This window comes from Colius striatus, chromosome 4, assembly GCF_028858725.1.
Source record: "Colius striatus isolate bColStr4 chromosome 4, bColStr4.1.hap1, whole genome shotgun sequence".
Classification (NCBI taxonomy): Eukaryota; Metazoa; Chordata; class Aves; order Coliiformes; family Coliidae; genus Colius; species Colius striatus.
This window is the reverse complement of record NC_084762.1, coordinates 31199241-31218464: the sequence shown is the minus strand read 5'-3', so window position 1 is coordinate 31218464 and position 19224 is coordinate 31199241.

The window sequence follows — 19224 nt, the reverse complement described above, 5'->3', positions numbered from 1 at the left end:
TTTAGTAATGTTGTCCAATAAAACTGGACAATTAGATTTTACAAAATGTTCTTAACAGTCCAGAGGAACCACTGTGACCCTGCTGGAGAGAGGAATGTGCAGTAAAGCAGCAAGGAATATTTGAGCTGAAGCAATGCCATGGGTCATTTGTTTTGGCAGTATAAGTGAGGGAAGAAGTTCTGCTTGTCTCTGTCTCTATTCCCAGTTGCTCATTCCCACTCCTGGAGCTTATTCTGAACTTGAAATATTAGTTTTTCTGTAGTTTACAAAGCAGGAATATAGAAATAACACATCAAGATGGGAAACGGGAGAGAATGAACCATTAGAACAAAGTAAAGTGAAATGAACATATGTATCTACAAACTTGGACAATATTTCTTTACACGATACACTAGGTACTCTACAAGATGAGACTGATAATGTAACAAGGACTTCTTAGAAAGTCCTAGACAGTTATACTAGAGGTTTCTGTTACTCTCTTCATGTGCAGATTGATCTAGGCTAGAAACAAGGATGAATGGAATGGAAATGAGTGGAAATTGGAATTAAATTTGAATGGCAGACCTAGTCACCTGCTTGGCCATAGGTTATGAGCTATTTCATAAAAAAAGAGCTTTTTCTTTTCCATTTTCTGCTGATAATATCCAGAACATCAGGTTTCTTAGCATTAAAAAAGTATATGTATATGTATGATGCTTTCACTTGCTGCATTTGCCTTAATGATCAACTGCTGTGTAGGCATCTGTGTGTGCATACATGCTTCGAGTGTCACAGCACTTCATTAACTTCTAACTTCATTACAGACTAGGTTAAAAAGAAAGACATGCTACAAAGGCAGCACCTTTATTTAAACGCGTGACCTTCATGCTTTTTGATTTATTAGCGTAATATAGTATAAGGCAATATCACATAAACATAACATTTATCAAACACATCTTTCCAGTAACTTGCAATGAACATAAAAAATTTGAATGCATATCTTCCGTATAAAGCCTCAGATACCAAGGAATTACCTTTTAAATAACATTAATAACAGTACGGTAGATTTTGCTATAACAGAGCAATTTCTCCTCCCTAAATACCATTGCTTGTTAACTATTTTATCTTCTCACTTTCTTCATAGTCAATTTCTAATTGAAGTATTTTGAATGTTAAATTCTGCTTGGGCTATTTTTGGGCTGTTCTTCCTGTGATTCATATATTGGGTAGTTTCCCCTTCTCTGAAATAATGGAGAGATACAGTTTTGTATCATATGGTACTTTTCCTGAATGCTAATTAACTAAAAGTCCTTGTACACCTTGTATGCTTTTATATTAATGGAGAAAGTTCACACCTTCTTGTATACACTTTTTACAGTACTTTGGTATAATTAAAATTCTTACTTATAAAAGCTGGCAAAAAGCAGTATTTTAGAGTCAATCAAAGAAAGTACATGGTAAAATGGAAACTGACTTCATATTAAATTTGAGTGAACTTAAGAGTAGGAATAACCTCAATAATCCTATTTGCCTTGAGACAATGCTATAGTAATTTGATGGGGTTTTTATGATAGGATCCATTTCATGCTTAGTGTTTGACATCTCAGAATTTTATTTCATGTAAATTATCAATATACTAACAAAATATATTTGCTACTGTTCAGATGACAGTTTCCACCTTACAGCGGATGTACCTCAATTATTAATTGCTGTTGAGACCTTTACATGCTAAGCCACAGACCTATCAGACTTTACCCTAGCTTCTTCTATATTTATAAATAATGTTTGGCATATTTCTGACATCAGTTTCTCATTTGCAGTGTAAACTAATAACGTAAGATGGAATGGAAAGACACGGAGATAATCCTCAGTGACCCTTGAGGTCATTCTGTGCTTTGCTATAAAGATGAAAAGAAATGAGCTGCAGCTCAGTCCTTTAAATTAACAGCAAAAGATATCAAATCCTTAAACCATTTAACAACTTAATTTGACTTGGTTTTGTTTTTCTTTTATTTCTTGTGAGAGAAGGAAATGGGAAAGCCTGATTAGAATGGGGTTCCAATTCTACCAGTCTTTGAACTAACATTTGTGAGCATGGATTCACTTAATATTTAAATCATTTTACTATATATTCAGTGAGTTTACATATACTGCAATGTGTCAGTAGAACCATTCTCTAATAAATGTGATGCATGCTACAGTTTAGCTCTAGCTAGGACATTATTTTACAACAGTACTAATATCAATGTTGCTAATTGTTTCCATCTTTTAGTTTACCCTGCTTTTCCTACTGCCTTTTATAAACAACTGATGAAACACCTAGGAAATTGGTATTTTATAGAAAGATAAAAAAAATTTTCAGTCTTTTCAATTTTTCAACCTTTTCAGTGACTCTTGTTTATGATTTAAGTACCTAAAAATGTATTTTATATTGTTGCTGCTCTGGGTTACTACTATGATGATGAAAATGGAAATTTCTTAATTTCTTCAATTTGCAGTAAAAATATACTTTTGGGTCCAACATAATCATTACTACACAGCACTAGATCATTATGATCAGCAGTTTAGGATTGCTTTTGACTTCATTATAAAACCTGACAGGAAAATAAGACGGATTACATGACTACCAGCTGAGCTAAAGTTTAAATTACTTTTCTGCATCCTAGGGAATAAAACTTCTTCCCCTCCCAAATTAAAAGAAAAAAGCAAAACAAACACAGCAACATCTGATCTAACAAAAATGTGAATAGCAGTGATTAAAGTAGTTAAAATAAAATGTACTTTACATCTAGCAGATGTCACAGTGGTGTGAGTTTCCAGCATGAAAAGTAGGCAGGTTTGAATATTGATCTTTGAAGCTCCATTAGCTATATGCTGAGCATTGCTGACATCACAGATTGATGTCTCTTTAAACTGTATCTCAGATTGAATCACTTGGGGAAACCAGCTATTGACTTTGGTTGTTTGTGTCATTCAGCCACTGGAGAATGCTCTTTTTTTATTCCTCTCTCCCTCTATTAGTCTGTTTGTCTGTGACTCTCTTAAACACATGCATGCATGTGCAGACACACACATGCACAAACACACATGACTGCCATTCTGTGATAAGGAACGTTGTCTTTGTTTTTTTGTATAAGTTCCCAAAGTTACACTTACGCTTCCTTATTTCATCTGTACATAACAACATATAGGTTGTGATGTTCATAGTGAGGCAAAGCTCTTAGTTCTTAAAGGTATTGAGGTAGTATCGAGGAAGATCTAAATGAATGAGCATGATCTTGTCTGTGAAGACCTTCATTTCACCTTGTAAAGTGAGGTGACCATAATAGCCTCCAGAGGAGCGCTATAGGAATCAATAAAGACAAAGAAACCAAAGGCCTTCTGAGGTGCTGGTGGTAGTGATGTGCGTCTGCCTGTGTGCGTGCCCGTATGCGTACAGATGAAGAGAGCTGGTTTCTGATGAAAAGGAATGCAAATGTTAAAGGCATTGATCAGCACTCATCTCCGTTCAACCTCATGCCCTCTGCTACATCAATACATTGGAAACATAATTTGTATCTGCAGTTGTTTCTTTAATTAAGATCTCTCCCAAATCTTTCTCATTGATTCATGCCATTAACTTATTGATCAGCTTGCTTATGCTGAGATGGTAGTTTTTGCTCTCTGAATTCATGATGCTGTTGCACTGCAAACATCTTGGCAACTAATAGGAAAACTGTATCTTACTCAGCTTTGGCACTGCTTTAACAGTACAGAGAGACTTTTCTGCCTGAAAAAAAAAAAAAAAAAAAGACAAGAAATAGTAATTCACCATCTCAGAACTTTGAAAATCTGAAAAAAAAAGGGAAAAAAGAGAGCATTTAATATGATTTAAAAGTTTGCTGAAAAACTCTCCAGGTTAAAGACAGCACATGGAAAATGTTATAGCCATGGGGTATATGCCACATCCAATCTCTGTATGTTAATGACTAATAACCAGGAAATAAATGAGAGAATAAGATCTGAAATGTGAGATACATTTAGAAATTAACTAAGAGTAACTGATGACTCAGTCAAATAGCTGGTAAAAAATATGGTGATCAAGACAAAGTGAGGTTAAGGCTATGTAAAGTTGAAAAAGGAAAGTTCCATAAATATTTCATTGTGTTTCTTCATACTCAATCTTTTGCATGGTCTCTTTTTGTTAGTTTGTCATAAATATTGTACCAAACAGATTTATTAGTATGTACATAGATGAAGAATTTCAAACACATATCCAGAGTGTAAAATTGAATATTTGTAGTAGAAACTTGACACGGGCAGAAAAAAAATCAAACTTGATCACCTCTATCTTCTTGGACAGTCAAGAAGTTGATGTACACAAATTTCAAGTAGTTATGCATAGCTCATGCAAAATTCAGTCACATTATTTAGATCTAAGGTTCTTCTCTGTCTCAAATGGACTTCATGTTGTTTTCCTAGAACTGAAGGAAGAGCAATGACTTTTATAAATATTGTCTTGAGAGGTTCAACAGCTCAAGACACGCAAGAAAGAACACAGCACCAGTGAGCTGACATCTCTAACCCTAATTACCAGACAAAACAGCCCAGGGATAGGTAAGGTGCACATGGCATCCTTAAAGAGCTATGCCTAAAAGGTAATCTTTGGGGAAGGCTTTAACCTCGCCAAAACACCATATTCAAGATGACCAGACAACAAATGTCTGAATTGACCAGTTTATTGAATTAAAGAAGCACAAAACAGCACAGCAGTGTCTGGACAGATGTGTGGGAATTTAAAAGATATGATAACAATAGCAGTGAGTAAAAATACTGTTGACAAGACCCATTATCAAAGGGGAGGTTCAGGAGCTGATGATTTTTTCCCACAAACATATATATTAAAATGAATCCTAATACAATTAAGAAAAGAATTCCTCATGTTTCTTAGGAAACTAATATTTGAACTAAATTTACTTTTTGCAACAGAATGTGACTTGGGACTCCAGATGCTGCTTTTAAAAGTAAGCACCTTCTCAAGGATAGAGGGGAATCATATAGTCTAAACTCACATGAGATACAACTATTTGCTGACAGGACCTTGCAGCCTCGACACTCTCAAATCTGTTTCAGCAAGACAAACTGTAAGACACTGAAGAACGATTTAGCAATAACAGTGTTTGTTTCCTTAAAATTTGTGACAAAAACAATATGGAATGAGTTCTGTTTTGCATTAAGATTTCTAATATTTTTTAATTTATTTAACATCAAATTCAAAATTGTTCCTATTTGGATAACTCAGGCAAATTTGGATAACTCAAGCTGTACCGTGTAACCTTCAGAAAATAATCTTATGACCTTTCCAGAAATTCATCTCAGGGAGGTTTATAGAAAGTGCTATGCATCCTCCCAAAGAGATACGTGTAAAAAGAGGGTAAGATGACTTAACTGTATGGAGGCCTAGATGTTATAAGATAGCTGGAAGTTGTGTCGATTGTGCCTTGCGAAGCTTCCATGGAGATGAGAAACCATGCTGCCCTTCTAACTCTATTTCTACCAACTCTACCTTCAAGACTTAAAGTTGGCAAGTAATGCAATGAGAAGTGAGTTGGAGAAGCCACAGAACGCATAACAGTTGACAGCTGTCTGCTTTCTGGTCACCTAGTGGAAGAATGGGTGAGGATACAGCTAAAACTCAAACAGTTTCAAAAACATGAGTGTCCCATGAAATCTGTGGCATCTGATATATCTTGTGTGGAGCAAATAGAATTTATGATGCACTTTTCTGTAACAGAAAAAAAAAGTGTAACCACCTCCACTCTTAGAAGAATATACCTTAGGAAAATTAACTCAATAATAAATAATGAGCCAGAGATAAACTGCAACCACTATGTTATGTGCAACAAGTTGCACCAAAATTGCATTTAAGTTCAGATATTATCAGTAGGACATCTGTTTTCTTGTTGTTTCCGTCAAGATAGTTTGTCTCCCAAAAAAAAAGCAAAGGAGTAGTTTAGAATCATAGGATAAGAAAATCAGATTAATGTTGTTGATAAAATGGTCAGGAGTGAAATTGTTTGGCTTTTCCTTGGCTAGAATGATAGCTAAATCTGATCTAAACTCAACCATTTCTCTTGCTAGGATAGGTGAATGAGGTATTGAGATACCCTTGCCAGAGTTTTCAGGTGAAGTTTTAGGGATTTACTTTAGATTTCAATGAGAACATTTGTCTATTATTTTAGTTAATCTGCAAACAAGACAAGATTTGATGAAATTATGGTAATTCATGTTTTCAAGATTGTTTTCAGATTGGGTGAAATCCTGGTCAAGAATCTATCAAAATTAATTTAGCTAATTGGTGGATTCTCCTCTGCCTGATCTTCAGACTGTGAAAGATCGTCCTCTCAGTCCTCTAATTGTTATAGACAAGTGTAGCGAGTTTGTATGGCCAAGTTTTGGTAGCAAGGATCTATAGGGGTGGCCTCTTTAAAAAAACTGTGAGAAGTTTCCCCTGTGTCTGATAGGACCAATGCCAGTCGGTTATAAGATGGATCCACCGCTCATCAAGGCTGAGCCAATTAGTGATGGAGGTAACACCTCTGTGTGTAACATATTTGAGAAGGGGAAGAAGTTGCTGCACAGGGGTAAAAACTGCAATAGAATGAACAAGTGAGAATGTAAGAACATGGTCTCCACAGACATCAAGGTCAGTGGAGGAGGGCAAGGAGACTTCCAGGCACATGAGCAGAGATTCCCCTGTAAACTGTGGTGCAGCTCATGGTGAGGCAGGCCCTGACTCTGCAGCCCACAGAGGTCAAGGGGAGCAAAGATCCACCTGCAGCCCAGGAAGGACCTCACACCAAAGGAAGTGGATGCCTGAAAGAGGTTGTGCCCCTGTAAGAAACCCACGCTGGAGCATGTTCCTGGCAGGACCTGGGAACCTTTGGAGAGAGGAGCACATACTTGACCAGGTTTGCTGTCAGGACTTGTGAACCTGTGGTGGACCTATGCTGGAGTAGTTCATTCCTGAAGGATTGGTTCCCACATGGATGAGACCTATGCCTGGGCAATTCATGAAGAACTGAAGCCCATAGGAAGGACCCATGTTACAGAAGTTTATGGAGGACTATTTCCCATAGGAGAAACCTCATATTGTAGCAGTGGGAAGCATGAGGAGACCTCCCTCTGAGAGGATGCAGAGGTAAAGTCCATCTGTAATGAACAGGCCATAAACCCCTATACCCCATTCCTTTATGCTGCTGGGGAGGAGGTGGTAGAAAACAAAGAAGGGTGGGATGGGGAGAGGTGTTTTAAGATTCAGTTTTTATTTGTAATGTCCCGACTCTATTTTGATTGATTGCCAATCAAACCAATTCTTCCCAAGATGAATCTCTTTTGCCCATGACACTAATTGCTGAGTGATGTCCCTGTCCTTAACTCAATTTATGAGCCTTTTGTTATATTTCTCTATCTCTTCTGTCCAGTTTAGGAGGGGGAGTGATAAAAAGACTTGGTGGGCATCTGGTACCTAACCAGAGCTGAACTACCACAACAAGGGAACACCCTACTAAGAACAGTCTGTAGAACTTATTTGCTTAAACTTCCTTAATAAATTATTATTTGTTAAAGTTTTCACATAAACAAGTTTATGTGAGAAAAATGAGATTGAAACTCTTCTGAAGTGAGAAGAACTATGATGAGATTTCAGAAGAAAAGTGAAACTTCATTTCAAAGACTTCCATTTGCAAAATTTACTTCTACTGTTGCTACTTTTACAGGAGATTACTTTTTGTGTCTGAATTAGGTGTGGGGTATTTGATATATTAAATTCTCACAATTACTTTTCTTTCTATGGCCTGTCATGATAGCTGTCAATAGCTTGAATTGCTCTAATTTATGTTAATTGATATTTTTTAATGTCTTTCTAGTTAATCTACTTTTTGTAACATGTTAAAAGCAACAAAAAATCTGAAAGGTCAGATTGTAAAATTGACAGATGTCCACAGCAAGACTTTAGTGCATAAAGTGTATCATATATGCAAGCTTCTAAGAAAGGTCTTTTGCTGAACATTTATAAAACCTTTCTTGCAATCAGCAGGTTGAGAGGTAAAATGTGGATAGTGGCTCTAACCTTCTTTTCCTCATGTTGTTAGAAAGAATCTTAGCAACCTGATTTGGAACAGAGCAATGGACATCAATAAGTATTTTGCTCAAAAAGGACTTCTTCCTTGCAGGCAAGTTTATCTGAAGTGCATAAGGAATACAGATGGGTTGACAAACAGAGATAAATAAGTTGAAGATATGTCTCAAATATTTTTCAGAAATATTTGCAACTAGTATTATTTTAATTCAATTATCTGCTTTTCTCATGTTTTACAGCATCCTTTCCTGAATTTTGCTACTATTGTTACAGCCTCTTGATTATATATTTATATCTTTTCTACTCTTTTTTCTTTCTCTCTCTGTTGAATCGTTTTGATTGGAAAAGACGTTTAAGATCATCAACTGCAATCACTAAACTAAACTAAACTGTGTCTCTCAGCATCTCATCTATGCCTCTCTTAAATATCCTTGTAATGGTGACTCCACCACCACCCTGGGCATCCTATTTCAGTTTTTAATAACCCTCTTGGTGAAAAAATTCTTCCTAATCTCCAGTCAAAACCCTATTTGCCCTTGTCCTATCATTCATTACTGGAAGGAAGAGACCAACCCCCACCTCGCTACAACCCCCTTTCAGGTAGTTGTAGAGAGTGATCATGTCTCCTCTCAGCCTCCTCCAGGCTAAACATCCCCAGCAACCTCAGCTGCATTTCATAAGACTTGTTCTCCAGACCCTTCACCACCTTCCTTGCCAATCTCTGGACACACTCCAACACCTCAATGTCTTTCTCGTAGTGAGAGGCCCAGAACTGAACACAGTATTCAAGGTGTGACCTAATCAGCACTGAATACAGGGGGACAGTCACTTCCCTGATCCTGCTGGTCACACTGTTTCTGATAGAGGCCAGGATGCCATTGGCTTTCTTGGCCACCTGATCACACTGCTGGCTCATATTCAACTGGCTGTTGATTAACTTCTTTTTTTTTAACTGGTTCTTTTCTGGCAGACAACTTTCCAGACACTCTGCTCCAAGTGTGTAGAATTGCATGGGGTTGTTGTGGCCCAAGTGCAGGACCACAACTTGGCCTTGTTGAACCTCATACAATGGGCCTCAGACTGTCCAGGTCCCTTTGCAGAATCTTCCTGTCCTCAAGCAGATCTACACACCCGCCCAGCTTCATGTCATCTGCAAACTTTCCATGAGGTAAGGATGATAAAGATATTAAACAGAACAGACCTCAGCACTGAGCCCTGGGGAACACCAATGATGACTGGCTGTCCACTGGATTGAATTCGATTCCCTACCACTCTCTGGGCCTGGCCATCCAGATAGTTTTCCCCCCAACAGAGAATACATCTATCCAAGCCATTGTCAGCCAGTTTCTCCAGAAGGATGATATGGGAGACTGTGTTGAAGGCTTTACTAAAGTCCAAGAGGATCACATCTATAGCCTTTACCTCTTTTATCTCTCTTTCATTCTCTCTCTTTCTCTGTTTCTTTCTTTCCTGTCTTCTCTTTTATTGTCTCCTACCTTTTTATCTTGCTTAATCATTCTGTTTCATCTGCTTTCTTGTTGTCTCTTTTACACTTTCCCTATGTATCTCAGTTCCAGTCTCATTTTCTCTCTTTTTTTCTCTGTCCCTTGTCATACTACTTTAAGATGATTTTATCTGGTTCACCCTGTAATTGCATGATTTTTTTTTTTTTTCTGGATGAAGTAAAAAAGAGGAGGAAATGAACAACCAGAAGTGAATTTTCTTCTTTCCAGGACAGTCATGGGTCATACTAGTTTAACTGGAAAAGGACATGTGGCTTTTGTGAAGCTCTGCTGACCATTTTTGGGGGGTATGTACAGCCTTGCAGGACTCATTAAGATAGATTTCAAGACTTGAGTCAATTCAACAGTGGGGATGTTATATGTTGAGGACATAAAGCCATACTGATGATCTTTTTAGATCTTGTAAGGTATGGCCCCTGTTTTAGAGCATTCCTGTGTTATCATCTCCTGAGACAGCAGCTCCATATCAAATTAGTTAAACATCCCTTCTGAGTATATTAAAAGGAGAACATAGAGTAAGATTAAAATTTTACTTAGCCAGATGTCTCATTCTTTGTATATGTCAAAGGTATTAGGAGATTTGACTGTGGAAGGATCTTGAATCTAGTTCTTATTGCCAGGGCCCTGTGGGGGCTGGGGTGGTCCATGGTGTCCGTTGGGGAAGGGCTGGGCAGCCAGGACCCATCCTACTGCCCCAGACCAGGGCATTGGACACCTTGAGGACAGGGATGGACCAAGACATGGATGTGTCATCTGGGCCTGTGACACGGGCCCATGGGTAGGCTCATCTCAGCTGGGCTCATGGCCAAGCAGGACAGGGTTGTGGGGAGTTGGAGACTGATCCTGCTGTGGTGTCATTGGGACTGATGGCCCTAGGGGGCTGACATGGGGCCCTGAGTCATGGACAGGGTGACAGAAACCCTAGAGGACTGGATAGGAACAGTCAGGGCTGCTGATGTCCTTCATGGCCCTGACAACTACAAACAGGATATTCCACACTCTCACGAAGCAGAAGTCCATCCCAATGTTCTTTCAGAGGAACTAGGGCAATAGTTCTGGGATTTTTTATTTGTTTGAGCATTTTTCAATAAAAGATACTTAAGTAAAAACGACCTGCTCAGCTTGAGTTGTAATTTAAAACTTGGAAATAATAAACTCTGCTCAACACTTAGAAATTAACTTCCTTTTCAGATACAGTTGAATCTGGCTATCTTTGTCTAGTAATTGAAAAAGTAGAATTATTCTGTGATGTTAGGAAACTGTATCTTCAACACTGGAGTGAAGAATGGATTTCTTATTGGTTGTCAGGCACCGAATTTGAAAGTAAAACACTTTAATATAGATAAATATTACAGGAGGAATTTTTCTTTAATTATTCTCTTAGAATATATACACTTATAAAATCAAGTTTATGGATGTCCAGGCAGTGTTATCAACCCCATACTAGTTTTGTAAATCTAGAAAAACATTAGAAACATGCTATGAGTGCTTCTGTTGTACAACTGATGTTAAGTATCATTATAATAATTTGAACAGAATACACAATAAAATATACTGTTGTTTTTTATATAAGGAAACAGAAACAGATGAGAAATTACTGAACATTGGGGCATATGCTATGACCATTCAACTGGAGCTTTCTTGGAAAAAAACTTTATTTTGTGAGCATTGTTACAATATTTAATGTAGTGACAGTAATTTCAGAGAAAAAGGACTTTTAGGCTTTTGAATGAATGGAATTTATAAATATATGATTCTCTTTGAAATTCCGTATTGACTTTTCTAGAAATTTATCCTATATTTTAATGGGAACTGGGAGCAATTGAGAAGATTGATTAATTTTGTTACATCTGACACTGCCCCAGAAGAACTGTAACTGGTAGAAAGGTTGGCATTCATCTTAGCTAACTTAGATGTTCACAGCATAGAGCTTGACTCTAAGTTGTCTAAGCTTCCTTTAAGTCATTTCTTTACAGTCCTTCTCTATAAACTGTAAAGAGAATTTAAACTACTGCTTTTAATAGAGGTGCCTGCAGGAGTCTAAAGATGATGCTCTCTGAGAATAAATTGGATGTTACGAGTGTTGGAAGTTTAGTGAAACGCAAAGGCTCACTGGAAAAATTAGTAAAAGAGAAATCCTTTGCAGATTAGTAAATACATGGACACCACTTCTGATTCAGGAGATCCAAGTTTTTGAAGTCTCAGAGAGCACTTGTCAAAGTACCACTAAAAACTTTGGTTTTATGCCTCTCCCTAGTCAACTACTAACTGCTGTTAACAGGGCCAGGATAGCAGACTAGATGCATCTTTGTTTTTATTCTATGCCCTAGCCTCATGTTATGACTTTGCCATAGGGATAGACAGAAATGTCAAGGGTTTACCGTAAAGTTATCTTTCTGTGGTCTACAAGAATTTTCTATATGAAAATATCTACCAAAACTTAAAACAAAGGTTTGATGGATCCTCAGAGAATGTCGTTGTATTTTAAAAGACAGTATACCAATTAACTAGCTAGAGGCTCTTGTATTCCATATAAAAAGTGAAGCCTTACAAACTAAAGGAGATTGATCATCTGAAAAATACTTCTGAGAATGTTTATGGTGAGGATAGGGCATTTGAAAACATCTTACCAACTCCCGGCAAATGGCCAGGACACAGGCTACTACAGAATGAGCTAAAAAGGAGTACTATTTCATCTATTGTTTAACAGCTGGTTCCCTCTCAAACATTTTTTCCTCACCTAGTAAAAATACTGTTACAAAGTCATGTATTGACTGGCATTGCTTCCAGGAAATTACAGCTGAACCTTCTGAGGTAAACTCTGGCTCTTCTATCTGGTCTGACAGGAGGAAGGAAGGGAGGAATTATGTGCCTCCATCCTGAGAAGAAGGGAGCAGCTTAAAATTGATCCAAGAAGGACTGCACACAGAGAGATCTAAAAAGTTCAACATGGAATTGGCATAGTGACTATGATACACTTTAAGTAATGCACCAGTCACCATAGCTATTCCATTACATTGAAAGACATGTGAGATGTTTCTCACTTCTATTGTTAGAGAAATTATTTCTATAAATAATTCAATTTCCACTCTCTGTAAGTAATTAAACATTATTTATTTATTAAAGATAAAGTGAACCTTAGAGTGGTTGACTCAGTAGCTCTGTGGTCAGAGTATTCTTATTTTTCTGGTGTAGGAGATGGTACTACAAGTCCAAATAGCTCTATGACCTGTAACTAATTCCAGCCTACTCCCTAATGAGAAGAAAGATAAGCATGATAGAATAATGACAGTATTCACTCTTGAAGTAATGAAAACACTTTACACTGAATTTTAGATTACAGATTTATTTTAGTATCTTTACAATGTCTTTGATTGTGTGTTAGGAAAAATAACTGTGGCTGTTTCCTATGACTGCTTTTCAAAAGATGATACATGACTACTTTTTAAATATATGATATTTCTTTTTTTTTTTTTTTAAGTACATATCATGTGAAAATATTTTGCGAAAATCTTAGGCTTTTGTAGCATGGATCAACAATTGGATAGAGACAAACACTGTTTCATCTATTTATTTTTTATGACAAATAAACTTATTTTTTTGATTGAGGGCAGCTCTATATAAACTGTACGTGTTTTAGCATATTAGAATGGGAACATCTTGTACAGGCATTTCCTTGTTTTGCATCTGTTTTGGTTGGAGTGATAGATACTGAATTCCAAGTTGCTTATTGTACTTGAATTTATCTAATCGAGGATAAAAAGAGATGGGTGGACTAATTACAAAGGCAGTTTTTCAAAGACTCTTATTTGTTCTGTGTAATTAGCGTTTCGGATTTTTTTAAGATTTTCTAAAATAAAATATGTGAATATGTGGTGTTTAGAGTTCTTTAGGATATTAGGTTACGCTGTGAAGCTCCTTCACCCTCAGATGTCAAAGGTCTCTTCTTTATATTTCATGTGTCCTTTTGGGCAACCATGTATTCCTTATTACATTCATTACACAAATAAAAAGGTTGCAGAAATCAAGCGACTTCCTTATGTTATTGCAGACTAACATAAGCATATAACTCTTGATCAAATTTTGTTTTCAGCACAGAATTAGGCCCAAAAAATACTAGAATTTTTTAATTAATAGCTTCACAATAGCTTACCCTTCCACAAATGTTTGATTACTCTTATTAAAATCTAAGCCCTCAGTTCCTTGCTGGTTTTTTTTGATCTGACTAAAGCATTGGCAGCAAGGAAGACACTTTCAGGGGTGGGGGGGAGGAGGGACAGGGAATGAGGAGGAATATATTTATAGCAATGTAAATTGCACAGCTTCATTATGTTAGAGAACTAGTTTGTTTCAAAGTAAATTTCAGTGAGCTTCATGGGCAAGACAAGGCTTTAAAACTTGATAAACTGTGGGAAGATTTGGAAATTTCTAGATATGGGGCTTACTATAGCTCTTATAAATGTAGATTTGGGGGCAATGGAGGGATTTACTGTGATGCACTGCTTCAGTTTTCAAATGGAATGTAACTTGTATTTAGGAGTAAGGTTGGCTTCCATAAAGAGTGCATGACAGTTGCTAAAGAGATCTAAACTTAAAAAAACCCCACAAACAACAGCAACGAAACCCTAGATCATGACCTCAAAAAAACAAATAAAAAATTCAAGTCCTTTAGATCATGCGTTGACACTATTGCTTGGCTAAAGAACATACTAGAATAAGGCAAAGATGTGGAGAAAAAAAATTTTATCTCAGTAAATACGATGAGTACATGCTGTTCCAGTAAAGCTTCTGAGTGATTGGATCTAACCATTTCCTCAAACCATATTGCAGTGTAAAATCACATGAATATTACCAGACCTCAAAAAACATCCCAACAAAAAAACCAAAACAGTTAACGTTTACAAAATAAAATATATCAGCTGTCATGAATATGCAAAAGAGTGAGCGTGAAGTGTCCATAATAAGACAACTAATCTAAAGAACTACAGTTAGGATATTCAACACTATGGTATCTAAAAATGTTGTTACCCTAACTATTTGTCTTTGAGCAAGTAATAGTTAATGGTAGCAGAATATCTGGAAGTGTTGACTGTATGCACAAGGATGGATCATGGCCAAAACAATGACTTTACGTGAGGTCTAATCAGTAAATCAAGATATGCTCTTGAAAATGAAAAAAATAATGCATCAACTGGAATGAGTAAATAAATAGTTTTGCATGGATCGATAGAGATAAAAGGAATGGCCTAAGCTGTAGGTTATGCAGATAAAGTTCTCAGGTGTTTCTGTTATTAGGTGTGAAGAATATTTGGTAGAAGATAGGAAGCAAATTAAGAATCTATTTCTGTCATGGCTTCAAAGAAAAAACTCTTGAAATGCATTCTCAATAAATTCATATCTATATAAAAGAATGTCTTGTAAAGTTTATAGAATCATTGTAACTTGAGAACCCTCACTGAAATTGCATTAAATTGGAACCACAAATTCTACTGAGGAAATTCACTGATTTTCAAAGGAGAGTGAAATACAGGTTTCAGAGTTATGGGTGCTCAAATATTCTTAATTTAAAACACAGTGGTGTTGTCAGTCAACTATAATATTATCCTGGCCCTGCAGTTATTTCATGTACGTAACTACCACTGTAGTGAATGCACCATTTCATCAAGATAGTTGCACACTGAACTTCAATACTTCTTTATTTCTTTGTGATGATATATTTGGAAAATATTTGACAATAGTGAGAATAGAAACTTGCTTTGCATCTGAAACTGAAAACTAAAGCCCTAACTGCTCAAACACTTAGGCAAGTCTTTATTTCTGTGTATTAAGAATATCTCTCCCAAATTCAAGATTTGAACACCCTACTTTTGTCATGCACAAAACTTTTTACTTTGACTGTACAGTTGAGCTTCTTTTGTACAAGTTTTCATACTTTTTATGAAAACACATCCTCTAGCAGTTTTACTTAAGCTCCTCTTTGTATGCCATATTTCCTATGTTACAGTGGATGCTTTACAATACATTTATTGGTTTCCTTTGCAACTTTATATCAAATGCTGAATACATACTACATCTATTATACATCATGAATATAGGATCTGTTATTTTGAACAATTTAACATTCAATAAAATGTTTCTTTTCATAAACAGGTAACTGCTTGACATCATCAGACAAAATTCTTATCCAGTGCTATGGGATTTCTGTGTACTATGACTAGGAATGTATCTAGCCCATCATGATTGGGTCATACTGTATGACTCTGTATGACTGTATGACTAGTATGTGATCTACATTAAGGATCATAAAGGCAGCACAAGTGGACACGTTGTAACAGATCTCTGTAAAGTGCCACTGCAGAAGCCTTGTAAAATGGAGAACATCTCACTAAATAGTAAAGAAATGCTGCTTTTCAGTCTTATTTGTGGATTTTTTTGCGTGGTATTTTTGATGGATCCTCTTTCTCAAAATCCGTCAACTCATCTGATACCACTGGAACCTGTGAAGTATTAACTCATCCTCATCCTTTTGGAAGATGACTTAAAATGGGTAAAAGGATGTATGTTATATGGAGAAGGGGGATATATATTAAAAAAAATATAATGGTGTGATAGGGATAAGGGGTGTTTGGGGGGATTGATGGTTTAAATCTCCATGGGCTTCTGAATCGAGCCTGTTTCAGTCAGATTGCGGCCCTGCTAACAAATCCAATAGCAGCTAATCTGATCATCTGCTCTCTAGTTTTCATGCTGTGTTTTCTTCAGAGTTCCTTCTCCTAGTTCCAGTCTGTGACAGTGTGATAAGACACAAGAAATTTAGTCATCATTGCTGCTGTAAAGGAGCTCAGAGAAGGGATTATGATATTCCATAACCCTTACATTAGACACGGACAGGGGCAGTCACTACTGTGATTACAGGCCCAAAAACTGCTGTTATTTTTCCCACCTCCCTCCCACTATTAATTTTTAATTTTTTTTAAAATTTATTATTTCTATTTTTTTCAGAGAAAGCATTAAAAGATTAGCTGAGAAACCGACACCATCACAATCATCATCCTAAATCTTGTTGTGCAGAACTCAGAAGTTGTGCAGTTCAGAAGGCTGTAACACTTCTAACCAGCACAGCCAAGATAACTCTCAAGCAAGTGACTGAAAACACTCATCCGCTATTCAGTCATTATTAGGAAATTCAAGCACTATAAGCTCAACAAATCAGCATGGAATGCAACAAGGATGCCACAGGGAGCACTGATTTGGGAAAAATATAGTTTTACTGCTGAGGCAAGTCAAACATTTGGTTTCCTTTCCTCTTTTTTGTACATGGCAATATTTGTGACAAATATATTATGTGTGATACCTCTTGATTCTGAGTATCAAGTAATTTTTCAGAGCCGTCAGTGGACCAATAACTAGACATGTGTTAATTGACATTCCAGTACCAAGTCTTTTTATATCATCCATAGTACTTATCCCCATGAGGACAGGTCTTTCTGAAAAAAAAAAAAACCAAAACCAAACCAAAACCAAACCAAAACCAAAACATAGAAGCTTTTTAAATAGCGAAGTCATGGGTGACAAAGAAAGTCAAGTTGCCCACTCTCATAGAAGTAAAAAATGGTCTGGAAATAATCTGTTCTATCGTTTATTTGCTTTAAAAGCAAGAAGTGAGAGAGTTTTTACATTGGCTTAAGCTGTCAGTTAAAGATTGCTTCTTGCATTTCAAAAGGAATCCCCAACACTGACATCGCTATTTGTTTTGCAGCATTATTGCAAAGAAAGGTACTGTATGAAAATCTATGCCATATGCCTGAGCCCAAAGAAAGAGACTGCATGAAGTAATGGTTGGATACATGGTGTTCATCTGGGATCTTCTGTTTCTCTACACACATGTGTTGTGCAGTGCTGCTGTGCTTTGCTCTGCTAGGAGGACCCAGGTAGAAACCAGAAACAACTGAATGACAATTACTGGACTGGATCAGCAGCTGCTTCTGAGACTGAATAATAAGGTTTATTTGGAGATGAATCATCCAAAAGGACATGCTTAGTCACCATCAAACTGTGATCAAGGACAAAAGATAGTAATTACAGCAGCAAAAGATAGATCTGTAGACTATTGTGTGGGTACACGCAGGATCAAAAGAGGTGCCTGGACCTCCATTATGCACCAAACAATTCAGGTCATGTTTGTCTTTTGCCTGCAAGTGAAGGCCAGCTGGAAAAACTTGAGAGCCTTTATAGCAGTAGAAAATGCTAGCTTGCTGTTTGGTGAGACATTTTTGAGTTTTTCACAGGGAGTTTTGTCTACATTTTTAAATCAATAATATGGCAATGTAAATATTAATAAATGTTAATGTTAATACTTTATATTTTAGTATGTGGAATCATAACAAAGAGAGAAACTTTGAGGGACATATTATCATCAGTAATTTCTACCAACAGGTTTTGTTTAAATTTTAATCACAATATTCCAAAACTGGTTTGCTATATTTGATGCTATTTATAATGGTTTCTGAGTGCATTACTTTTCTTTTTAATTGGAAGACTTACGTGGTACTATCTCTTTGAAAGTTGACTGGAAACTATTAATTCTGACTTATCAAAGTTTTGCGTACAATTAAAGTAGGGTTTAACCCAGCAGTGTTTTCTGGAGACAGCTAATGCTTTCTTTAAGAAAATTTTCTTTCTATTCTTTCATAGAGTTCTTTTTCTGAGACACAGAGAAAACAAAGTAATACACAGGCATATATAGAATTGCGTTAGCACTCACCCCTTGACAAACACAGTTGGGTTTCTTTGGTCATTTTACAGAGAACATTGAAAAGATTTAAAATTACCACAGAATAAAAAAATAAAAAAATTCCCTGCTAAAAGTAATCCATGAGAGAAAAATTGTGCAAACTTTTAAAAACTAAATAAAAACTGTCCAATGGCTAAGACTGATGGTAAAATTCCCTATTAATTTATGATATTTTGTATTACGAGATTCAATGTGCCTTGTGTGCAGAGAAGGCAAGATAAACAATGATAGTTTTTGCTGAGTATGAAATCATCCTTAGAAAAATAATAAAAAAAAAAAAACCCAGACAACAAAAAATCCACCCCCCAGCATGTTCTTCTGCATTCTGAACTTTTGTGTTGAAGCTGATTGCCTTGAGTATTCCTTAGACATTTTAATTTGACCAAAACCTTTTGACATTTATTAAACACATTTTCCTCTGTTACCTTTGCCACCTTAGACATTGCTGACATCCTCAATCAAAGTGATCCAGAATAATGGATAAACATTCACTCAGTTAATGTAGCCCATTAAGATGAATGGTAACTGATGTCTTTGCTTGGTTTTGATACTTTACTTTCCTTTAGTCAAGTGCAAATTTATTACAGAACAGTATATCCAGAAGAGACGTTGATATGAAGATGCCTTATTTGGCCTTGAGCTAATCAAATTGGGAACTCAGCCTGTCAGAGGTCAAGGTTGTAGACTACTTCCTGTTTCCTTTAAAACTAAAAGAAACATAAAAAGATCCCAAACTTTTGAGCCATCACCATGGGGATTTCAGAAGATGATTGAGGCTTGAACAAAGCATACCCTTTTGCTTCTGGGTA